Raw genomic sequence first — 25180 nt, forward strand, 5'->3', positions numbered from 1 at the left:
GATTTGCTACTGTCCCCAGTGCTATAAAGGGGGCATCATTTCTCAAAACACATTATCAGCAGGGGTGAGGGAATTATCATAATAATATAGGAGTAAGCCTATTATGGGAGAAAGATCAGCAATTACACATCTTCTATAGCAGAAGACAGGATAACTAGAATCATGTAAGACAAAATAGATTGTTCCATCAATAGATTTGATAGTATTGTTGTATTGGAGGTTGCTTAGCTCACAGTAAGTGTGTCTTTAAACTATGGGTAGTCTCTTCACAGCAATGTAAGCCTAGGGTTACTGAGACTCCAATCAGCTGACCTGTGTCAAGGAACCCTCGGCTTGAGCGTCTACACTGCATTTTAACCCTAGGTTAAGGATTTTCTGACTTGTGCTTGAACCTAGGGCTCTGGCATTCAGACCGCAGTGCACAGACCCAAGTCAAAATAACCCTATCCCAGAGTGCCTAGCACCTCCTCCCCACTGTCCAACCGCCCAGTGTCAACACTCTAGCCTTATGAATATGTTGCACTGTGAGAAAACTACTACCAACCCAGTTTCCTAACTGTGATGGTGCTATTGATGGGACTCAGGTGTCCATACAGAGCACATAAATGCATACACTGCATAATTAACCCCTTTAGTCTTTAGGCTGTCTAAGTAGAATGACTGCAGTTTGAAAAGATGTTCTACCAAGCTACCATCTAATCTGAGAAATGGGCTCTCCAGCTCTAGGCTGAGTCACATGGGCAGGAAAATGCCCATGAACACCTATTCTGAGGATAAGTCGGAAACCAGTCTCCAGGGCCATTGAACTATTAAAATGAAACTTTGCAATTCTTAAATTTTGAAATGGGATGGTCAATGAAGGTGCGTGTTTTGGTTGGGCTTTTTATTTATTTTTGTCCATTTTTAAGTTTGACATAAAATACAGGATTCAAAGGAAAAAGACACATATAACCCAGCCTGGCTGCCACTGGCTGCAGAGTGTTGAAGTGCATCCCCAGTGCTTGGGGTGCAGTGTGCTCCACGGGGATCCCTTATCCCTGCCCCCTGGGAGACAGGGATAAGGGATCCCCAGGCGTCTGTGGGGAATTTTTGGGCCTGGCTCCCACTCACTGCCCTGACAGCGGGGAGAGGCCAGATTGTTGGAGGATCATCCCTTCCCTGGCTATGCTGAGCCGGGAACTCTGCTGCCCCTCCTCCCTGCAGGGCAGCTGCTGAGACCCCTTTCAGACGGATGTTCAGCAGGCAATGGGTTAATGCTGATCTGAGCTGCTGCCATTTTCAAAGGCAGGTGTGGATTCCATTTGCAATAGAGTGCAGCACCAGAGATTATAGGCATCTAGAGCCCTGAGGGGGATTCCCCAAGGAACTCTGGGATACATCCAGAGGACTTCCAGGACCTGAGACAAGCTGGGGCTATGTGCACACAGGAAAGCAATAGGGCTTGATCCCTGAGTCCTAGCACTACAGGGTCCTGGCACCTTAAGTATGAGATCTTGGTTAACACAATTGCTGTGTGGATACAAGGGGGGTTAGGCTTGAGCCAGGGCTCAAGACCAGGTTTAGACTGCTGTGTAGACACACTCAGTGAAGTTGATATGAAAGATGACTATCATGCCTTCAGGCTAAGTGACGAAGCCCTTTCATGCATTTCTGGTTGAGTGGCTTCTCTGGGGACTGATAATAGGAGGGCTGCAGATTAAGTGATGGAAGTGTGTGAGTATAAGTAAGAAGGAGCCAGAAAGCTGCAGAGAACCAGCGGACAGCAAGAGAAGAATTGGTAGCATGGCCTGGTAGAAATCCAAAAGAGACCTCCTTGATCAGAACAGTGAATGTAAAGGTAGGCTTGGATTGTGAGCAAGGAAACAGCCTGCTGTTGTCTGATCCAACTGTTCAGAGAAACAGGATGTTGTGTACATTCTTTGTAAACAACAAAGATTGTGTCATGAAAACACCTGTCTCTACCTCCATTTTTCCTCCTCACACAAATCAAGGCAGAAGACCCTGACTATTGGCTAAACACTCAGGCCAAAAAGGGCAAAGTCAAAGATGGGCAAAAGAAATTAAAACAGGAGATGGAGATTTTGTAAAAAGGTATTGAAGAAGCAGTGGGAGCTTTCCTATGAAGGTATGAGCGATGATTTGCAGTCTGAGTTAAAATATTTTTTGGGGCAGTAGATATGAAGTCACTGGGCAGCTTGAGAAGCCCGGCTGTGACATTCCCAGTCTGAAATAGAAAGGCAGATAAATAAGGTGACCAGTAAATTGACTCTCATGGATCAGAAGGGTTCAAAGTAACTATGGGACAACAAGAAAGTTTTTCCCACCATGTAATGTGTTAGCAGCGATGAGCTCCAGCAAGGAATTAAAGAGCTACAAAAATCAGCATGAGAGGGAAATCAAAAGGAGCGTAGACCACAATGGAAGTCAGCTGCCTGAATGAGGAATTGGGCCAGCTAGAGAACTTGAGTAAGACAAGAACACTTACAAAACTTTTCTGCTCTGTTGGTAACCTAAACAGGCCCAGATGTCCCAGGAAGATTGTCCCGGCTCAAGTAATAGAGCTCACAAGCAAAGTAACCAGTGTATCTTTTTAACCCACCATTTGTCTTCTTTATTTAGATTGCAAGCTGTCTGGGTCAGGAACCATGATTTCCCACATGTTTTTATGGCACCCATCACAATGGTGCCATTGTATTTTTTAAACGGGAGAAATCCCCAGTAAAAATTAACATGTTTTAGACAAGTGATTCACCAGTATTGTAGTTTAATTGGAGATCACTTACCTCTTCTCTTACACTTAGGATATGCCAATTTCCCCTCTTCACACTGTACTCTAAATGCAGAAGATGTTGGATCCCTCACATATCCATTTTTACAGTCAAATTCAACAAAGTCTCCACTTTTTAAATTCAGTCTAAATTCCAAGCTCCATTTCAGCCCAATATTGTTTTTCTCCATATCTTCTGGGGATGTTATACATAACTCTGGAAATAGAAAAATATAATTTAAGCATGTACATGTCGATCTGTCATTGGAAATTTGGTTCAATAACTGTACTGAGACTGACCCTGTCTAAAAAGGCTTTACTTAGCTCATTAAAATTGCAAAATATTTTCTGATAAGTTTTGAACGTAATAAAGAGATGGTAAGGTTGAGAGAACAAGAAGGAACTGTAGAAAGGGAGGCTTTCACGCTAATCGGGGTCATACTTTGTGAAGGAAAAGAGTGGTGACTGGGACTAGATGAATAGAGAGAGAAGCTGCTGGCCAGATTTGGTTGCCTTCCAAAATTTATTAGGGTCCTAAGGCTTCTTCACAATCAGATGACTGCCACTGTTCTCTGTAATGACTTGGAGACTGACCCTTTCATCATCAAAACTGTGGTTAAGCAAGGATGCGTTATTGCCCCAACCCTGCTCTCCATCTATTTAGCAGTCACTCTGGTCCTTGTTAAAGACCACCTCCCTCACTGGAACTGACGTTCAATACAGAATGGATGGGTAGCTTTTTAATCTTAGACGTCTCTGCTCAAAGTCTAAAGTCCTCCAGGTGTCCATTATTGATCTTCAGTATGCTGATGACTGTACCATTCTTGCACACACTGAGAATCCACACCTTCAGTCCACACTACATTTTTTTGAACAAACTTACTGAAGCCTTGGACTCTCACTTAATATCGAGAAGACTAAAGTGCTCCATCAGTCTGCTTTCTAGCCTTGCACATGATCCACCACAAATCACCATCGAGAGACAGACTTTGGAGATAGTTGAGGACTTCTCCTACCCCAGTAGCCAACACTATCTAAATGCAAAAATGCCAGTGAGATCCAGCACAGGATCCAGTGTACAAGTACCTCCTTTGGAAAACTGCTCTGGTGCATTTTAACGGACCATGACCTATGGAAGAACACCAAGATTCAGGTCTATAAGACAATTGTCATCCCTACACTCCTCTATGGATGCAAAACCTGGGTTATCGACCGCACCTCAAGCGTTTTCAGAGGAACCACCAACGATGCCTCTGAAAGATCCTTCATATCAAGTGGGAAGATTGCCACATTAATGCCAACATCCTCACTGAAGCCAATTCACCAGCATTGAAGCAATGACCCTTATCCACCAACTCTGCTGTGTGGATGCCAGATTCTCACCTACCAAAACAAGCCCTCTATTCTCAGCACCACAGAATCTCAGTATGGTCAGAGATCTTGTGGTGGTCAGAGGAAGTGCTACAAAGAAACACTAGAAGTGTATCTCAAGAAAATGGATGTGGACATCACAAGCTGGGAGGAGCAGGCCACCAATCAAGTACAATGGTGCCACATCCTTCATCAGGCAGTGGCCCGCTTTGAGGAGAAGTGCTTTGCCCTCAAACTGAAATGAGAGACAGAAGAAAACTGTCTCCCAGCAGGCAGCTGACCTGTAAGGAAATGTCAGTACCGACTGCGGGCAGATCTGTTGTTCCAATCATCTCAGGACCCATATGTAAATTCATGGTAGAGATCATCCTTGAATCGAGGGATCACCGATGATGAATCATATTGTATAAAGGAACAGTCTGCTGGAAGCTGGGACCAGATGAGCACAGGGAGACCCACAGACTCTGGTTCTATTTTACAGTCTGGCCCCTCTTTGTCACTCAGCTGATGTAAGACGTTTACTGAGGTATAGGCTGTGAAGCTGAAAGCCGGGGGACCAGCTGTGACCTGATTGCTTTTTGACTTGGCAAAACCTGATCATCACTGTTATCCTGTGTGCCAGGCCACAATTCCAGTGGCTCAGATTTGGAGAGGATGGGACTAAGGGCTCATGGGCCAGGCCACTTAGGCTCCTGGTGGTGGTGTTGCTGGTGGGGTGCGTAGGAAGAGGAGAGTCAGGAGGGAGGCAAATCTATGTCCCACACACACATACCTTAAATACCGTTGCCCTTAGGAATGGATAAACACAGGAGCTGGGGATTAATTGGTGGAGCTGTGTGTGTCCGAGTCAGAAGCTGCCAGAAAGCCAGTGGACAGCAAGAGAAGTCCTGGAAGAGTGGCTGTGAGGAAAAGCTGTGAAAGTATTTTTTGGACAGAGTGCTGAATGTGAAGCAGGCTTAGAACTGTGAGCATAGAAACTGCCTCATGATGTTTGTTCATTTTGCATTCAGAGAAATAGGACTTTGTTTACATTCTTTGTAAATTAAAAAACTGCTTCATAGAAAACCTGACTCTAGCCCCAGTTTCTCTTCCAAACACAAAAAATGAGGTGGAAGACCCTGGGTACTGGCTAACCACTCATGCCAAAAAGGGTAACATCAAAGAAGGTCAAAAGAAATTAAAACAAGACCTGAAACAGGAGTGGGAGACTTCTCCAAAGAAATTAAAGGAACATTTGGTGGTGTCCCAGAAAGGTATGAGAAATGATGCAATTACCCTTAAAGTTTCCTCTTCCAAATACCATAAAAAGCTGTAGTTTGATCTGAGGTTGAACCTTTTTGCCCATCTTTTGTTACTATTTTATGATTGGCTTAACATTAGTTTTAAAATATGCATTGTGACCAAAAGTAAAAATAAGTGATTACATGCATCAATTCAGACAATCAAGGCTACAATACTGACAAAGTGGACAGTACAAATAATTAGTTAATGGATTCTGATCCTCAGATCTGGGTGAAAAATAATCTGCTTGATGGTTCTTTTTATTCATCCTCAAGTACCTGTCAGAGAGAGAACAAATACTACAAAATTAATTTAGTACATGTCAATTTTTTGAAAGAAGTATTACATACAAATCCCCTATAGGTTTTTCACAGGAACAGAATAGTGATTTCAACAGAATGGCATAAAAATCACACTGGATGATTTTAACCATCTTTCGAAAGTAAACGGAACAAACTCCATCAAACATAATTGCAGTTATCCCTGAACTGCAGTGGTTCATCTACTTTTCATATTGAAAACAAATATTTTCTCTTAAGTGGAACTTAAAAGCAACACAGAAAACCATGCATTGAAATCCCTTCACCATATGAAGCCAGAGGCCAGTTAGGTCTTAACAACAGTCTCTGCGGTAAGGATCTCATTATCTTTTCCCACCGAATGCCCCAAAGGTACTACTAACCACCAAATTTGGCTGCAAAGAGAGAGTATTCCTTATACTGATCTATTAGAAGGGATGATTTTTAGGCACTGACTTCATCATATACAGTCAATAGTCCCCTTGCATTGGAATGCTGCCAGATGCCAGTTGGTTTATATATCAGTGATTTCCTGAATACAGAGCTGGCTAATGACCAGATTACGTGGGACTCACAAGTGTGGTGACTTACATAGAGTGTGTTTTAAAACATTTCTAGTCACTTTCCATAAACCTTTTGAGTCTGGATGTTTGGCTCAGCTTGTACTGAATCAAAGAATGGTGGGAAAGCTGTGGGGAGTCTGGCCTACTGCCATTTGCTCTAGTGTAAATCTCCTTCAACCCTCTCCTTGAACAGGAGCTGTGTGTGTTGTGTTCTAACAGAGAACTGTTATTCCGAAAACAGGCAGATTTAGGCACTGACTAGACAGCTGCCACCTAGGGCCCAACATTTCAGAGGGGGCACCCATCATCCTGGGAGAAGTTCCACTTCAAGAAGAAGTCATCTAGCTCAAAGATCCCAAACTCTGGGAGCTCATCCTCAGAGTACAGGATGCACAAGGAGGCTGCTGGGTAGGAACACAAGTTTCCCTGTCCTGATGAGGGGAAGGAGAAAACAAGTTCCCCTTGGGGGAGGGATAGCTCAGTGGTTTGAGCATTGGCCTGCTAAACCTAGGGTTGTGAGTTCAATCCTTCAGGGGGCCTTTTAGGGATCTGGGGCAAAAATTGGGGATTGGTTCTGCTGTGAGCAGTAGGTTGGACTAGATGATCTCCTGAGGTCTCTTCCAACCCTGATATTCTATGATTTCCAACCCTGATATTCTATGATTTCATACATATTCTATATTTTATCAGTATCCATGGTGTAGCAACTAGCAGTTGAAGGTGATGGAATTTTTGGAGCAGGGATCTTTAATCTGTTTCATCCTGTCAAGGTTCCTCCCCCACTCTGAACTCTAGGGTACAGATGTGGGGACCTGCATGAAAAACCTCCTAAGCTTATCTTTACCAGCTTAAGTCAAAACTTCCCCAAGGTACAAAGTATTCCACCCGTGGTCCTTGGAATGGCCGCTACCACCACCAAACTAATACTGGTTACTGGGGAAGAGCTGTTTGGACGCGTCTTTCCCCCCAAAATACTTCCCAAAACCCTGCACCCCACTTCCTGGACAAGGTTTGGTAAAAAGCCTCACCAATTTGCCTAGGTGACTACAGACCCAGACCCTTGGATCTTAAGAACAATGAACAATCCTCCCAACACTTGCACCCCCCCTTTCCTGGGAAATGTTGGATAAAAAGCCTCACCAATTTGCATAGGTGACCACAGACCCAAACCCTTGGATCTGAGAACAATGAAAAAGCATTCAGTCTTTTACAAGAAGACTTTTAATAGAAAATAGAAGTAAATAGAAATGAAGAAATCCCCCCTGTAAAATCAGGATGGTAGATATCTTACAGGGTAATTAGATTAGAAAACATAGAGAACCCCTCTAGGCAAAACCTTAAGTTACAAAAAAGATACACAGACAGAAATAGTTATTCTATTCAGCACAATTCTTTTCTCAGCCATTTAAAGAAATCATAACCTAACACATACCTAGCTAGATTACTTACTAAAAGTTCTAAGACTCCATTCCTGTTCTGTCCCTGGCAAAAGCAGCACACAGACAGACACAGACCCTTTGTTTCTCTCCCTCCTCCCAGCTTTTGAAAGTATCTTGTCTCCTCATTGGTCATTTTGGTCAGGTGCCAGCGAGGTTACCTTTAGCTTCTTAACCCTTTACAGGTGAGAGGAGCTTTCCCCTGGCCAGGAGGAATTTCAAAGGGGTTTACCCTTCCCCTTATATTTATGACACATCCCATGGTTCCTTATCCGCTGCTTCCAGCGAGCCCTCTTTATATGTAGCCATGAATTATTTGCTTCTGTTCACATCATGCTAATTAAACCCTAGAATTCCTCAGTAAAAATTAAGAAATCTTTTAGTCAGATGATTCAACAGTATTGTAGTTTCACTGGAGATCACTTACCGCTTTTCGTACATTTAGGATATGCCAATTTCCCCTCCACACACTGTACTCTAAATGCAGAAGAAGGTGGATTGCTCACATATCCATTTTTACAGTCAAATTCAATAAAAGCTCCACTTTCTAAATATAATTTCATTTCCGTCCTGCATCTCAGCCTAATGTTGTTTTTCTCCATCACTTCTGGGGATGTTGTACATGGCTCTGGAAAAATAAAAATGTAATTTAATTATGTACATCTGGATATGTCATTGGAAATCATATTTGCTGTAACTGTATTGAGACTGACCCTGTCCCCAAATGCTATACATAATTTAAAAAAAAAAACTGGGAAATATTTTTAGATAAGATCTGAAAACTAAAGAAGACACAGTAAGGTTGAGAGACCAAGAAGGAACTCTAGCGAAGGAGGCTCTCCCACCAACCGAGGAGATATTGTGGGAAGGGACAGAGAGGAGACTGAGGCTAGATGAACAGAGAGAGACAGGTTTTGATTCTATTTTACAAGCTGGCCACTTTGTGATACTCAGGTGGTGCAAATGGGCCAAAACTTAGCCACAGCTGACCAACAGAGTACTCTCCTTGAAGAAGGATACTCTCTGCTGGGAGATCTGCCTTCCTATTGACCTCCCCCACTTCTTGGTTGTATTACCAAGAACAAATCATGCCAAACCAGTTTGATTTATTTCTTTAACAGGATAACTAGTTTGGTGGGTAGGAGAAATGCGGTGGACATAATATACCTGGACTTCAGCAAGGCTTTTGACACCGTCCCACATGAGAAATGCAGGCTTTGTGGAGCTACCATTATTTAGAATTTAGGTGGGAAGGCTATGAGAGGTACAGAGGCAGCAATGTAGTGACTCGGGCCATGGAAGAGTAAATGAGGATGACTGGATATGAAAGCTACGGGATGCACATGATCCTAGAGCGTGTACTTTAAAAGAGATTTCTTTGTATGAAGTGCCGCTTGATAGAGCTGATGGAAGAGAAGATACAAGGCTTGGAGATGCAGGTGGAAACTATGGTTGAGTTTCGAACGGGATTCGAGCAGGCAATGGAGGGAAGACGAGAGGAGGAGAAGGGAAAAGTCAAGACTTACAGATGGAAGCTGTACTGAGGAACTCAGAAGGAAGACTTCTGGGTAAGGAAAGTGGTCAGTGGAAGCATGTGACTACAAGAACCAGGCAGAGGAAAAGACCAGCTAGTAGAGGTGAAATAGAGCTCAGGAACAGGTTTGCTCAGTTGGAAAATGAAGATGGGGCAGAGCAGGCTGCAACTGAAGGAGGGAGGGCAAGGAAGAAGAGAAGAGCAGCTAGTCCGGTAAGAAGAGGGGAAGAGCCAATGGAGATACTCAGAGTTCAAAGCCCCAGGAGGATACTGGATGACTTGCAGAAGATTGCAAGGGAGAATAAAAGACAAGAGGACTCACGGACAGAAAGAACCAGAGGAAGAATGGAGAATCACACCGTCAGCAAGAAAAAGCAGGTATATGTGATTTGTGATTCCCCGCTAAGAAGAACAAACAGGCCTGTCACTAGAGCTGATTCAGAGAACAGACGGGGGTGCTGTCTGCCAGGAGCGAAGATACAGGATGTGGAACTGAGGGTGAAGAGGATGCTAATGGGAGCAGGAAAGAATCCACTGATTGTCCTTCATGTGAGAACAAGTGACACAACTAGGTTCTTGCTGGAACATGCTAAGGGAGATTATACCAAGCTGGGGAAGACATTTAAGGAAATGGAGGCTAAGGTTATCTATCTTATGGTATTCTGCCTGTCCCTAGAAAATGGAGGTGAGACAAGATTATGATGATCAACAGATGGCTCTGGGATGTTTGACCACTGGGAGGCTCACTCATGGAGAGAGGACAGTTCTCATGGGATGGACTCCACCTGAATAGGGAGGGAAATAGACTTCCGGGATGGAGGTTGACACAACTCATTAAAAGAGCTTTAAAGTAGGAACTCAAGGAAGATGCTTATGTAATCTCCACACCTGATTTTAACATCGAGAGGGAGGAAACTCAAGTAAAAAAGGATACAGGAATGGAGAAAGGAACATCAGTAAGAGAATGGACATTAAGGGGAAGGATAGTGCTGATACCAGTCAGGTAGGCAATACTGGCAGTAGGATGACCATACCCAAACGGGTGAGGAATGTGGGCGAAGCCAAACAGCAACACTTAAGATGTCTGTACACCAATGCAAGGAGCCTGGGTAACAAAATGAAGGAACAAGAACTACTGGTACAGGAAGTGAAACCAGATATTATAGAGATGAAGAAGATCTGGATGACATTGTAAACTGGAAATGGATTAATTCCATAAGTGTGAATGGAGTCACTCCTCATTTACACCACAATACGTGTAGGGGACACTCACATTCTTTCTATTGACATCAGTGCAGACTTTTCAAAAGAGAAGATCAGGAAATGGCACACACCCACACCACACCATTATACGTATCTAGAATGCACCCATAAAACATCTCCATTAAAAACTCTAAAAACATATTATAATCCAGCCAAACATTTACTGTAAGTGAACAGATGTATTCAAACATATTTTTAGTTGAAAACTTTACAACTACAGCAGATGCTGTGAAATACAATTTAGTAACTTATGGAAAACCATGAGGAATATCGGTTGCTACTCTTCAGTGCTAGGAGTAGACATGGTGCTGTCTGAGCAGTAGGGGATTCCACTTTTGTGCAGGGGGAGCTATAACTGGCATGAAACTAGGTAGCCTGCTCTACGCCACCCTCTCTCCATGGGATTAAATTTAATAGTGCAATGTGCAAGGTCATACATTTTGGGACTAACAACAAGCTATAAACTGGGGACTTGTCAGTTGGCAGTGACAGAGGAGGAGAAAGATCTGATGTACTGTTTGATCACACAAGGACTATGAGCTGTCAATGTGATGCGGCCATGAAAAGGGCTAATGCATCCTAGGATGCATCAGGCAAGGTATTTCCAGTAGAGACACGGAAGTGTTAGTACCATTATACAAGGCAACGGTGCGACCTCATCTGGAATATTGTGTACAATTCTGGTTTCCTATGTTTAAGGAAGATTAATTCAAACTGGAAGAGCTGCAGAGAAGGGCTACTAGGATTATCTAAGGAATGGAAAACCTACCTTATGAGAGGAGACTCAAAAAGCTTGGCTTGTTCAGCCTACCCAAAAGAAGGCTGAGGGGAGATATGATAGCTTTCTCTAAATACATCAGGGGAATCAATACCACAGAGAGAGAAGAGTTATTTAAGTTAAGCACCTATGTGGACACAAGAACAAATGGCTATAAACTGGCCATCAACAAGTTTAGGCTCAAAATTAGGTGAAGGTTTCTAACCATTACAGGGATGAAGTTAGGGAACAGCCTTACAAAGGCGAAAAACCTAACTGGCTACAAGACTGAGCTTGATAAGTTTATGGTGGGGATGGTATGATGTGACTGACAACGATGGCATGGGGCCCATCAGCGACTGCCAGTAAAAAAATCCCTAACTGCTGGAGACAGGACACTAGATGGGGAGGGCTCACTACAAATAATTATTTCCCAGATATCTGCCTGGTGGGTCTTGCCCACATGCTCAGGGTCCAACTGATTGTCATATTTGGGGATGGGAAGGAATTTCCCCCCATGTCAGATTGTCAGAGACCCTAGTGGGTTGTTGCTTTCCTCTACAGAATGGGATATGGGTCACTTGCAGGCTTAAACGATGTAAATGGTGAATTCTCTGTAAATTGAAGTATTTAAGACATGATTTGAAGACTTCAGTAACTCATCCAGAGGTTAGGAATCTATTTCAGGAATGGATGATATTCTGTGGCCTGCAATGTGCGGGATGTCAGACTAGATTATTATGATGATCCCTTCTGACTTTAGAGTCTATGAGTCTAAGAGGATCCATAATTGGTTTAACAACCACAAAGAGTAAGTTTATTTAACATCTTTATTAATGACCTGGATGTAGGACTAAAGAGCATACTGATCAATTTGAAGATGACACAAAGCTGGTGACGGGTTGGGGGTTGCCAACACTTTAGAGGATAGAGCAGATCTTGATAAATTAAAGAACTGGGCTATAGACAACAAAATGAAATTCAACAAAGACAAATGTAAGACGCTATACTTAGGGAAGAAAAACCAAATGCACAAACACAGAATGGGGGATAACTGGCTTGGTAGCAACACTGCTGAAAAGGATCTGGGAGTTGTGGTGGATCACAACCTCAACACGAGTCAGCAACATGATACTGTTGCAAAAAAAGCAAATGCAATTTTAGGTTGCATTAACAGAGGCATAGTATGCAAGTCAAAGGAGGTGATAGTACCACTCTACTCAGCACTGGCTAGGCCTCAGCTTTAGTACTGTCTCCAATTTTGGTCACCAATGTATAGATAGGATGTGGAGAAATGGGGAAAGATCCAGAGGTGAGCATAAAAGATGGTCAAAGGGATGGAATGAAAACCATACGGACAAAGGCTGAAGGAACTGGATATGTTTAGTTTGGAAGAGAGGAGACTGGGGGGAAGATGATAGTGGTATTCAAATACTTAAAAGGCTGCCATAGAACAGATTGAGAACAGTTGATAGCTCTTGCCACAGATGGCAGGTCAAGGGGCATTGGGTTCAAACTACAGCATCAAAGATTTAGACTGAATCTCAGGAAAAGCTTCCCAACTGTAAAAACAGTAGGACAATGGAACAGACTGCCTAGGGAGGTTGTGGACACTCCTTCACTGGAGGTTTTCAAAAGGAGGCTGGATATGGTTGATTTAGAAACAACAAATCCTGAATCTTCAAGGGTGGTTAGACTAGAGGACCCTTGTGGTACCTTCTAAACCTATGATTCTATGTGACATCACAGAAGAGAAAAAGGGACATGGCAGGCTAGTCCTAAGCTATGAAATCAGGTCCAGGACACACCAGCCCACACAATCAGTTCACCATAATTTAAAAACCACACAGAAGTAGCTGCACAGCTGGGGATCACTGCACCACAGTGTAGTCTAGCCATTCCATCCTCTCACTCTAAGCATGTGGAGGTTGGAGAGAGAGTTGTGTAGAGCAGGCTACCTTAGTTTCATGCCAGTTACAGCTCTCCCTCACAAAAAGTGGAATCCCCTGCTGCTCAGACAGCACCATGTCTACTCCTAGCACTGAAGAGTAGCAACCAATATTCCTCATGGTTTTCCGTAAGTTACTGAATTGTATTTCACAGCATCTGCTGTAGTTGTAAAGTTTTCAACTAAAAATATGTTTGAATACATCTGTTTGCTTACAGTAAATATTGGCTGGATAATAATACGTTTTTAGAGTTTTTAGAGATGTTTTGTGGCTGCATTCTAGATACATATAATGGTGTGGTGTGGGTGTGTGCCATTTGCTGATGTTTTCTTTTGAAAAGTCTGCACTGATGTCAATAGAAAGAATGTGAGTCTCCCCTACACGTACCGTGGTGTAAATGAGGAGTGACTCCATTCACACTTATGGAATTAATCTGGTGTTACACCAGTACAAGAGACTTCAAATTGGGACCATAATATGAAAAATACCACAGTTGTTTAACTCATCACAGTTCTTTTACATATAATAGATTCTTATATCTACCTAAGCAAACTGGTGGGTCTGTCCATTGGCCAGACTCACAGCTAACAGATGCAGATCCATTCATTCTATAAAAACGTTGACATTTGTATTCCACTTTTGAACCTGGTTCATATTCTTCCTGTGGAAAGACCATGATGTCTCCATTATCAATAGCTGGTGGGTACCCACACTTTCCAGCAGCCTCTAAAATTAAGTATAGAAAAAGAGAATATATGCATCAATATTTACTTACAGTAAATGCTGTAATATCAGAAATATTACACAACAGCACTATCAATGTACTCGGACAGATCAGGAAAAATCCCAAGGGAAAGGTGAAAAAGAACCCTCTTGATATTGGAACTGAACACAAGATACAAAAAATCTTATCTTTAAGATAAGAAGCAGCATGATATTTGTTCATTAACAATTAACAGTGTGGAACTGATGGCAAAACTGATGGCAAAACCAGCTGCTTTACCTTTGTCAAGATATGATTCCATGTTGCTTTTCAAGCAGGCAATGTAGGTTAGTTTGAGATCCTTTGGACCAATCATTCTGCCTTAAGCACTGACTAGCAGGGAAATGGAAAGTGAGAGGCTTTGGCCCAACCCCTCCCCTCCTAAGGCTCATGTGGGCCAATCAGCTTGCTACTTGTCACTGCATGCATGTGCAGTACCTACTTTCTCCAGGACCATATTACCATGAAGGGTGCTTGATGTACCCAGCACTTGTCTCAAACTGTTATGAATTATGACATTACCAGGGTATCTGAATATTGAGAGCAGAGAGAGAGACTGAGGGTAAAATAATGGTAAGAGGATACAAGCTAAATAGAAGTTTGGATTATACAGGCCCAAGGAGTGGAATATGAAACACAGAATAACACTGGAATGATAAATGAGTGTAAATAGTAGAAGAAATACCACACAAAAATGAGGAGAGAAAGGAAACAAAAAATAAAGAAAGAACCCAAGAACAGAAAAACCTTTGGGTGTCCCTATAATTGATAAAAGCAGAGACACAGCTACACTTTCCCCTTTGGAAAGGCTGCTTGGCCAGGTGGATTTTAAAAAGAATTCATAGAGAAGCCAAACTCATCATTTGAAGTTTACTCTGAAATGCCAACTGCCATTTCCTCTCATTGCTCCTCTTCTCACAGAAAGGGAAGTGGGACCGGGGTAAACAAGGTGAAGTTTTGAAATGGCAAAGGCTAAAAATTACATGAGTAATAATAAAGCTTTACCTTTACTCATTACATAATTTGACAGGTTTCCCTTCCCCCTTTTTGCTTTATGACCTACCCCTTTTGCCTCTGGTCCCATCGCCAGGTCTCATTTTTGGAAATGTGCATTTCTGGCACTAGTGGCCATTCTGAAAAGAAGAGGGTTTTTTCCCTTTATATTTAATTCATGCTTATTAACTGCATTAGAACTAAGAAAAAAGTTTGCTTGCCCTTTCCTCATTTTAACAAGAAAATATATTAAGTGCAATTCTATTATTTTATGCATTTATTATAATTTTAAATCAAGTAATTAAATAATTGTACCAAGTCTTAATGAAAGGGGAGTAAAGGAGAAGTTTTAATATATATATAATACATATATATGTTGTGATGCTGACAGACTAGCTCAGGCCCGAGCTACAGGCCAATAAACTTGCGTATTAATAGAGATCAAAGGAGATATTTATTGTATTGTTTTCCCTCTATCCTCTTGTTTACTGTTACATTATATTTACATTATACATGCCTGGTAATTAAATAGCCCTAGATCATAGGGTGTGTTAATGTAAGTGTATTCAGGTGTTAGAACTTCATGAAAACTAATGGAATGCTACATGTCTTGTTTTCACTTTTCTATTCCTATTACAATATAATGACAGGTATTTACATTATGTATATCCCTGTAACTAAATATGTCATTGAATGCAAAGGAAGAAGGGTGCTAAATTCAAAGCAATTGGTACAGATACTTGTCAGATTGTTGTCTGTGAAAAGAAGCTATTCAAAGAAGTACCAATTCAAAGAGAGGTCCTTTATCTTTGGACTGTTTGGATTCTAACAGGGCAGATTTCAGAGTAGCAGCCCTGTTAGTCTGTATTCGCAAAAAGAAAAGAGGTACTAGTGACACCTTAGACTAACCAATTTATTTGAGCATAAGCTTTCGTGAGCTACAGCTCACTTCATCGGATGAAGTGAGCTGTAGCTCATGAAAAGCTTATGCTCAAATAAATTGATTAGTTTCTAAGGTGCCACTAGTACTCCTTTTCTTTTTGTTAATAGGGCAGAGTATCTGGACAAGAAAACTGAGCTCCCCAGAATTATTCTGGGTAGCCCTGAAGGACTTTTGGGAAACTGGCAGTTTATTGTGTGTCTGCTACTGTTTGGAATTACAAACTGTGACTTACCATTTATTATATTTTACCTTCTTTAACATCTCAATAACTCTCATCCTTTTACTTAACTAATACACCTATAGTTGGTTTACTATAGAATTGGCTACCATCATTGTCTTTCGTGTAAGGTCCAGAGTACCAACTGATCTGGGGTGAGTCCTTTGGGACTGGGAGCAACCTGACATGGTGTGATTTTTTGGTTTTAATAACCTTTTCTCACAAAGTTCAGTATGTCTGGGTGTCGAGATAGGCTGGAGAGGCTAAGGGGACTGTGACTCCATGGTAAGACTGGTATAGTGAGCCAGGAGTTCATATTTGTTACTTGCTTGGTGAAATCTAATTATAGAACATACCACCAGTTGGGGGTGTATGTCCGTGTTTTCTGATAGTCTGCCCTGACAGTCTCACTCACAATGGTGAGCCACTCCAAACAGCCTTACATATGTACACCATGCATTTCTCTTATTTGTACAGAGAAATATTTGTTATGCATTTAGTACATTTTTAAATAGTCAATAATTATACAGTCTTAATGAAAGAGGTATAATTGAGAAGTGCTCATGAATCTATAGAACTATGAACTTTTACAGTACTGTATGCTTGTTATCATAGAATATTAGGGTTGGAAGGGACCTCAGGAGGTAATCTAGTCCAACCCCCTGCTTAAAGCAGGGCCAACCCTCAATTTTTGCCCCAGATCCCTAAATGGCACCCTCAAGGATTGAACTCACAACCCTGGGTTTAGCAGGCCAATGCTCAAACCACTGAGCTATCCCTCCCCCCAAATGCAGTTAAGGCATTTCTAATAGTCATTAAATAATTAATTCACTCTCTATTATTAGTACTTTTGTTAATTTTATGGAATTGTTTACTCAATTTTATTTAGAACTCTACTGACTTCATAAAATTATGTTTTTCTAACAATGCATCATTATATATATTAATACTTCTCCTTAAATCTTCTGTCATTAATACTTTGTGGAATTATTTAATGGCTTTATTTAGATATGTACTAACAGAATTAAAAATATTTTCCTCTAAAAATGAGGAAACTGAACATTAACATAAATGTCCTAACACTTATTTGTTCTGCTGTTATTAAGGATTTTTAAATTAACTACTTTATTTAAAAATATATTAACTGCAGTGAAATTCATTTTATCCAAAAATGCAGGATTTTATGCAACACTCCTCTATTCCTCTATCATTAACGCTTTGTTCAGTTATTTAATGACTATTAGAAAACTACTAAATGCATAAAAATAGCTCTCTCAAAATGCATGATTCTCCTTTATTCCTCTGACCATAAAACTTTATTTAGAAATGCAATAACTGCAAATAAAATATTTTTCTCTTAAATGCATGTTAACATATGTATGTGTGATAACACTTTATTCTGCTATTATGAAGATTTCTGTTAATTAGCACATTTCTAAATAATTATTAAATAACTGCATTACAATTATTTTTTCTCTAAAAAATCATGTTAACCCTCTTTTATTCTACTGTCATTAAAACTTTGTACATCTGTTTACTAGATTTTATTTTTCTTTAGAATTGCACTAAATGTGTAGAATCATATTTTCTTCCTAAAATGAGGAAAAGGCCAGAAAGCTATATTTACTCATTTAGTTCTAATGATTCCAGTAAGGATAAATGAAACAGAAAATTTAAAACTTTTATTTTGTTTCAAAATGCCCATTAGCATCAAAAATGCACATGTCAAAAATGAGACCTAGGATATAAGGCAAAAGGAGTGGAGGGGAGCAAAGGGGGAGAGGGACATGGAAACCTCTCAAAAATCATATGATGAAAGAAGGTATAGCTTTTTCCCTACTAGTATGTATCAATTTTCCCTAGGAATGGAGAGCCAAAAAGTGAGTGAAAAAACTCTCACAGGGTCTCTCAGCTATTAGCTTTCGACATATCACTCAACTTTCTATAGCCAATAGCTAACCTTTAAGGCACTAGGTCCATGTTTGGGGTCATATGGAAACTTTCCACCCCAGAGATAGCGCCAGAGCCATTGCATCTCCTTTCAACACAATGGTTTATCTTGGTGCTCTGTGGAGTGCACAGGGCATATTGTATGCTGCACTGTAGTTTAGGGGGAATGAAATGTATGCTTCCCTTTGTGGTGGGCTAGCTCTTCTGCTGAGGCCCTGCCCCTCTGCCTCTATGTGATGGGTAACATCCCACTGGGTGCAGCTCCTACATTTGGCACTGAACATCATTGGTTTAAGAAGGGGGCTTCTGAAGATAGGACACCCTCTGTGAGAGGCTTTTCACTTTGGAATTTGTTTCTTTCTGTGGCCTGCCATACCCTGAATTCTTTCATGCTGCAAAAACCAGCTAGTCTCTCAGTCTCTCAGAGACGGTTGAGAGAAGTCAGTTGGTTGTGGTTGTTCGACATAGTGGGCTCTTTGTTTATATTCGTATATGTTTTGCCCTGATGGCATTATTTTAATGATGTGACTGAACTGTGTATTTAATGGTGTATAACCTAGGATAGATATTTTTGTCTGTTTATCTTTATTGGTATTAATAATCACAATACATTGACTCTGATATTTTTATTTTGCTTTTTATATTTGTAATTTGTTTTTCATATTGCTGGGGTCTCACTATCTCTGTTGTACCTTGTACTGGGAAAATCTCAGTAAGGCTGAGATATCAGGGAAAACTGAGTGTCTCTGGTAAGAGAGATAATACTGTAAGAGGGAGAATTCAGAGAAACAGAAATACATAAAGAGACCACAATCAACCATAACAAAGGCTGATATTAGTTCATCTATTTTCTCTGGAGCCTTATTCTGAACCTGTATTATTGTTTGGTGCCACCCTTATTTGCGTTGAGTAGTGCCTGCCTGTGTGAGTAACAAATGTCCACTGATTTCCACAATACTAGTCATGGTTCTACTCACTGTGAACATGGGCAGCTGATTTTAGAACCATAGTTTTGGTTTCCAAAACAAAGTGGTGTTGCACTGCTAGTTATTACGTTCATTTTTTTAAATATTCATATTCACCCTGACAGCCAATGAAATTCTGGTATGTGAAAAGACAAACAAAATGAACCAACAGAGTGACACCAGTTTTTTTCTGGAAGCTTGAAGATATAGGGTGAAATCTTGGTCCTATCAATGGAAGTTTTTCAACAGACTTCAATGGAGTGGGAATTTCACCAATTGTGTATTGTCTAGTTCATCCGCAAGTGGTAGTGAAATTGTGGCCCCAAAAATCAGAAATAGAGAACAATCTATCACTCTTATTCACATTATGTTGAGGGTCAAATCCTGAAGTCCCGATACTGGACTAGGATAATCAAAGTCAATGTTAACTATTCAGTATGAGCAGGAGTGACAAAATATGGCCCTCACCCTTTATTCAGAATTTGCTCAGGCCAAACTCCCATTGAAATCCACTGAGGGCTTGCTTGAATAAGGAGCTCAGGATTCGGCCCAATGGGAGGATGATCTCATTAAACCTATATTATCATTGCCATGGAACATCACAAACTGGAAACAGATTTGCTTTCTGGTTTACAAGAGATGTTATATTTGTGCATTATAAAAAGACAAAAATACAGGGAAGTAAAGATGTTTCAGAGTAAGACTGAAGTGTTTTTTCCAAAAATATCCTATATCTACTAGGCTATTTTAGAAATAGGAAAGTAAAATACCTTTGCATACTGGTGACACGGACCACTCCCCTTCCTTACATTTTACCATCGGAAACCCAAAAAGGCTCAGACCTTGCAAACATTGATAACGCACTCTATCGCCAGGCAAATACCTTTGCTGCTTAGCACCTCGAATCCTACCATAATGAATCTCAGGTGGAGGTGCACATCTCATATCTGGAAAGAGATGAGAACTTCTGAAGTCACTGACACATTCCCATGTGGGTAACTAAATCACTTACAGTATTCCATTAGTTTTATATACAATCTATTCAGATCCAGTATTGATTAATTAATGATGTCACTAATTAATTAATCTATTCAGATCCAGCATTGATGCTTCTTAACTTAACCAGTACTGTTCATTGGAACATTTCAAATTGCAGGGAGGCAACAATAGGGCTATCTAGTAGTAAAAAAATTTGGGTTAGGATGCAGGGAATGAAAAATGAAGGGTCAAAAACTTATGGGAATTTGTCAAAATCATCAGTTTCAAGTTTGATGAATGTTTCATGTTTGACGAATCAGTGTTTATTCTGTTGGAAAATTTCTGACCAACCTATCCAAATCATACTCTGCTTTTCCTCCCCAACTCACAGAAACTCCTCTATGGGTTCTCCCTTGGAGTTTATGCTCTGTAGCTGAGGTGGATATGCAACTAGTCTCTGCCAGGTTCTCCCCCTGAAAAAAAAAAACAGCAGCAAAACCATGTAAGCTACTGAAATAAACTTGTCCTGTTTCCCCTCCATGCAAAAGTGGTAGGGCCTTCAACCTCAAAATCTGTGGCTCTCAGGTGATTGGCTTGAGAAAAGAGTTGTCTTTGCAGAAGCCACTTGTCTCTACACAGATGACCCTATGGCCCCTTATAGCACAGCTCCAGCAGGTATCAAACCCACTAGGAGACCTTGCAGAGTGTTAGTACACAATCCTATGGCCAGTGTTACAGCTCTTCCCAAGAAGTCTTTGGAAAAAGAGAAGAGAGGAATTGCAGTTCTCCCTTGGAGTGTCAAATCACACTCCTTTCTTGACTATGTGTCAGTAACAGAATTAGCTACTGGAATGAGTTACTGTTTATACAGCCTAAGGAACAAGAAGTCACCTGCAGGCTTGAGAGGTAGCCTCCTTTCCCAAGAGATACTGGCACCATTGCAAACAGTGGTAGCACCTGAACTGTGACTCCACTCAGTGCAAGGGCTTCACAAGATTGGCCTGTAGCTGATCTTTCACTAGGTCCAGAGATTCCATGAGGTATAGAGTAAGGATCTGAGGTGCATCCTCACCAAGAGTTGGTAGCATTTATTTCCTGAGTGCTCAACTACCTCTCGCAGAATCCAAAATATTCATCAACTTGTGTGGATTATCCTGGACCAATTCAATTTCTATTCCCAAGGAGGTGATTGCCCTTTTCATAAATTCCTGGTACATTTTGTAATCATCTAGAACAGGGGAAGATGATTCTGAAACAGTAGCCTCATCTGGTGATGATGAGGAAACACTGCGTGGAAGCATTAAACTGTCCATCCGCTCTACCATTTGCTGAACATCCATAGCAGGAGGATCAGAAACTAGAGATAACCTCCCTCAGCTGCTGGGTACTGGTGTTGGTACTGAGAATGTTAATAGATGGAGAAGGGCACAGAACAGCGACTAGGAGAAGATGACCTGAAGTCTGGAGGAACCTCCCCCCACACACACCCATAAATTCCAGAAAGGCCACTGCTGTATTTGATGTGGTACTGGGGCGCAACCCCAAGGGAAGCTCTCTAGATATGCTCCTGTAAGAGTCACGGTGCCACAGCTTGACCAATGTGATGAGGAATAAGCAGAGACTTGAGACCTTTAAATATGTAGGATCCCACTTCTAGTTTGAAGAAGAGCCAGCATGGGAATGCCAAGGTAGTGCAGTACTGTGTGGAGTAGAAAGCCCATGGGAGCTGGACCAATGCAAGATGCACAGTTAGCAGAGGAAGCATCTGAGGATTTCCTGATGCAGGGACCAGCTGCCCAATTGAGCATCCTGACTCTGGCACTACTGACAAAGGCTCAGTTCCTGATGGTACCAAACATGTTGGTGCCAAGAAAGATGCCAGTTCCAGGGCTTGCATAGCAGGAACTGTTGAAGCCTACACCTTGTTCCTAAACTTTTTATCCATATTATGCACAAACAGCTGTCTACCATCAACCAAAACATGGTAAACTGAAATAGCTGCCAAATGAACTTTCAAAAATGAGTTAGATAGCCCCTCCCTATTAAAGTACATTAAATATCATAAAACACAAGGTATGGAAACTGAAACAAGAGAATCAGATTTTTCCTACATACAAGCCACAGATGTGGACTATTTCAAATAAACCCAGTGACCTCAAAGTGTAAAATGACTCAGATGTACACTCTCCATCAGACATTGTTTTACTCATCCAAAGTTACCCTTGCCGATGGTGAAGGGGGATTGAACTGGACACTTCTGAATGACCAGCAGGTCAACAAGTCCAGCATATCTGGAGGCATGCTGATTAACACTGGAAGACTGTTCAAATTGGGCTTGTAGACCTGAGAAATGCAGTGTTCCACTGGCCTCATATTGAGCTGCACAAATGGAGTCACATAGATAGTAGCTACCATGAGACCCAGGAAGAAAAATACTTTATGAGTCTGACATATTTGAATGTTTAAAATATACTGCACAGTTTTTTTTAAATCTGTACTCTGGTAGGAATGCTCTCTCTGCTGTCATATCAACTATGGAGTCCATGAATAAAATTATCGGAGTTGGACAGGTATTTGACTTTTTGACATTCAAAAGCAGACCCAGGTCTGAAAAAAAAGGGTAGTTGTTGTATAAGCGATGTGACTGAATAGATACTTGTGAACAGCAGGCATCACTAGCCAGTCATCCAAATATGTAAACAAAAATACTTTGCTTTCACAAATGAACCCCTACTACAGAGAAGCATTTGTTAAATGCTCTTGGTGTTGTGGACAAACCAAACAGGAGCACCTTGTACGGGAAATGGGGCTCTGCCACCATGAAATGAAGATACTTTTAATGACTATGTCAGACAGAAATATGAAAATATGTGCCCTTTAAATTGAGAGTTTCAAACCAATCCATAGCTGAAAGCAAAGGAATTATGGAGGCCAGAGTTAACATACAGAACCCAAACTTCCTAATGTACTTGTTTAGAATTTGTAGAATCATAGGACTGGAAGGGACCTCGAAAGATCATCTAGTTAAATCTAAATCTAAAATGGGACAAAACCTCCCATCCTTTTTGTGCAACAGAAAGTATATTGAATAAAACCCCTGGTCCCTCAGCTGTTTGGATACCTTCTTAACAGCCCCTATCAGAAGTAATTTCTGCACTTCTGAAAGTAGAATAGCCTTGTGAGACATTCCCAGAAAAGAGAAGGTAGGGATAATTGAAGGGGGTAGTTTCTTTAACTGAATGGTAAATCTCTTCTTTATAATTTCTAGGACCCATTTGTCTGTTCTAATAAGATTTCTATTTGCTGATAAAATGGACAAGTCTGTCCCCAGACAGAGGAAGGTCCTTGCTGTTTGATTGTTGACTTTCCATCCTCACATCAGATCTGAAGCCTGGTGCTCCACAAAGATGACAGAGAGGGAGCAGATTGCTTAGATTTAGACCTCAGTTTGAAAGACCTCTTCTTGTGTTGGCTCTGGAATGATGCACATGGCTAGAGTTGCTGCTGACATCTTTGATTTGATGAGAAATAAGCTGAAGAAAACTGTGGTTAATACTGCCTCTGATCATGGAAAGAAGGAGCAGAAGGTCTCCTGCTAATAGAACAAATCAAGCCCAAAGAGCAGGCTCTCATTCTAGTCTCCTTCAGCTTTCCCAGCTTTCTCATCCTTTTCTTTACTTAAAAGACCATCCCCTTCAATGGGGAGATCCTCCACCTTTATTCTAGTATCCACATCCAGAGAAGAGGAGCAAAGTGAAGCATGTCTCCTCAGAGTATCTTCAGAAGCCAATGCTCTGGCAGAAGAGTCTGAAGCAAAGCTCTGAGAGTGTGCTTTCCCACATTTTGACCTTCCATTACAATTGCATTTGCCAATCTCCTTTTGTAATATGCCAAATCCTGTGCAAACACTGCCATCTTTTCCCATAAGTGGAATTGATAGTAGGCAATAACTGCTTGATAATTTGCCACCCTAATGCTAAGAGAGGAAAAAGAGAACACCTTTCACCTTAGGGAATCAATCTTTTTTTCCCTATCAACAGGAGTAGAATATGCTTGTCCAGACCCTATCCTGCTACTGGGAGCAGCCACCACCAGTGAATTAGGTACAGGATGTATGTGAAAATATGAAAACCTCTCTGAGGGTATCTGATATAATTTGTCTGCCTGCCTGGAAATAAGATGGCAAGAGGCAGAAGTGGTCCTAACAGTCTTAGCAGGCTGCAGCAGACCTCTGAGAACTGGTAACAATAACCTACTCTTGGAGGTAGCTCCAAGAACTTTCCCCAAACACCAGGTTTTTTCCATTCGTATTGAAGTAAGTTCCGCATGGACACCATGCAATCCACCAGAACATGAAACTGCAGAGCATCGTCAGAAAATGAAGAGGAAGAAGTCACACTTCCTTGCTCCTCTGGTGACAAATTGGGAGCCATGTCAGCATCTTCTTGTGCAAAAAAGGACCTATCTTCTTCAGACAGAGTATCCGGCAGCACTGCCTGAAGTGCACCTGGATCCTTTCCAGATAAAACATCAGTTCAATTATCCATATAAAGGACAATTGAGAAATTGCTGCAGAGGAGGAGGAGGCATAGATGAATCGAGAGAGAGACTAATAATGTCCTTTGCCCTTCTCCTTTTTTCAGCTGAAGAAGATGCAGACCTTCAAAACTGGTGAAGACTGTCTCTCCCTTGAAACTCACTGTTTCGCACTTGGATCTGGATGGCACAAGATCTTGTGAAATCCTCAGATTGACTTGGTCCTTGAAACTGACACTGGAACTGACTTCGGTTTTGGAGCCAGAGCCATAGAGACCCTGTCAGAATTAGATAGATCCAACAACTCTGGCCTACAGGATCTGGCACTGCTAACAGCGGCCATCTTCTCCCTCACCACCTTCTTCAGAACAAGCACAGCTGGAGATAACAATGAGGCTCTTGGTGCTGTAAAAGGCAATCTTGTCTTTCTGAAGTAACAATGCCTTTGAAACCCTGGCTGCCTGAGCAGCAGGATCTGGAGTTGGACCTCATGAAGGTCCATTAAAGTAATTGAATCCATGACCTTGATGATGAAATCATATCCTTAGAAATTAGGAAAAACACCTTCCATGAACGGTGTAGTAATGTGAATGTCACTAAAGGCTCAAATGGTGG

This window comes from Eretmochelys imbricata, chromosome 8 (genome assembly GCF_965152235.1).
Source record: "Eretmochelys imbricata isolate rEreImb1 chromosome 8, rEreImb1.hap1, whole genome shotgun sequence".
Taxonomy (NCBI): domain Eukaryota; kingdom Metazoa; phylum Chordata; order Testudines; family Cheloniidae; genus Eretmochelys; species Eretmochelys imbricata.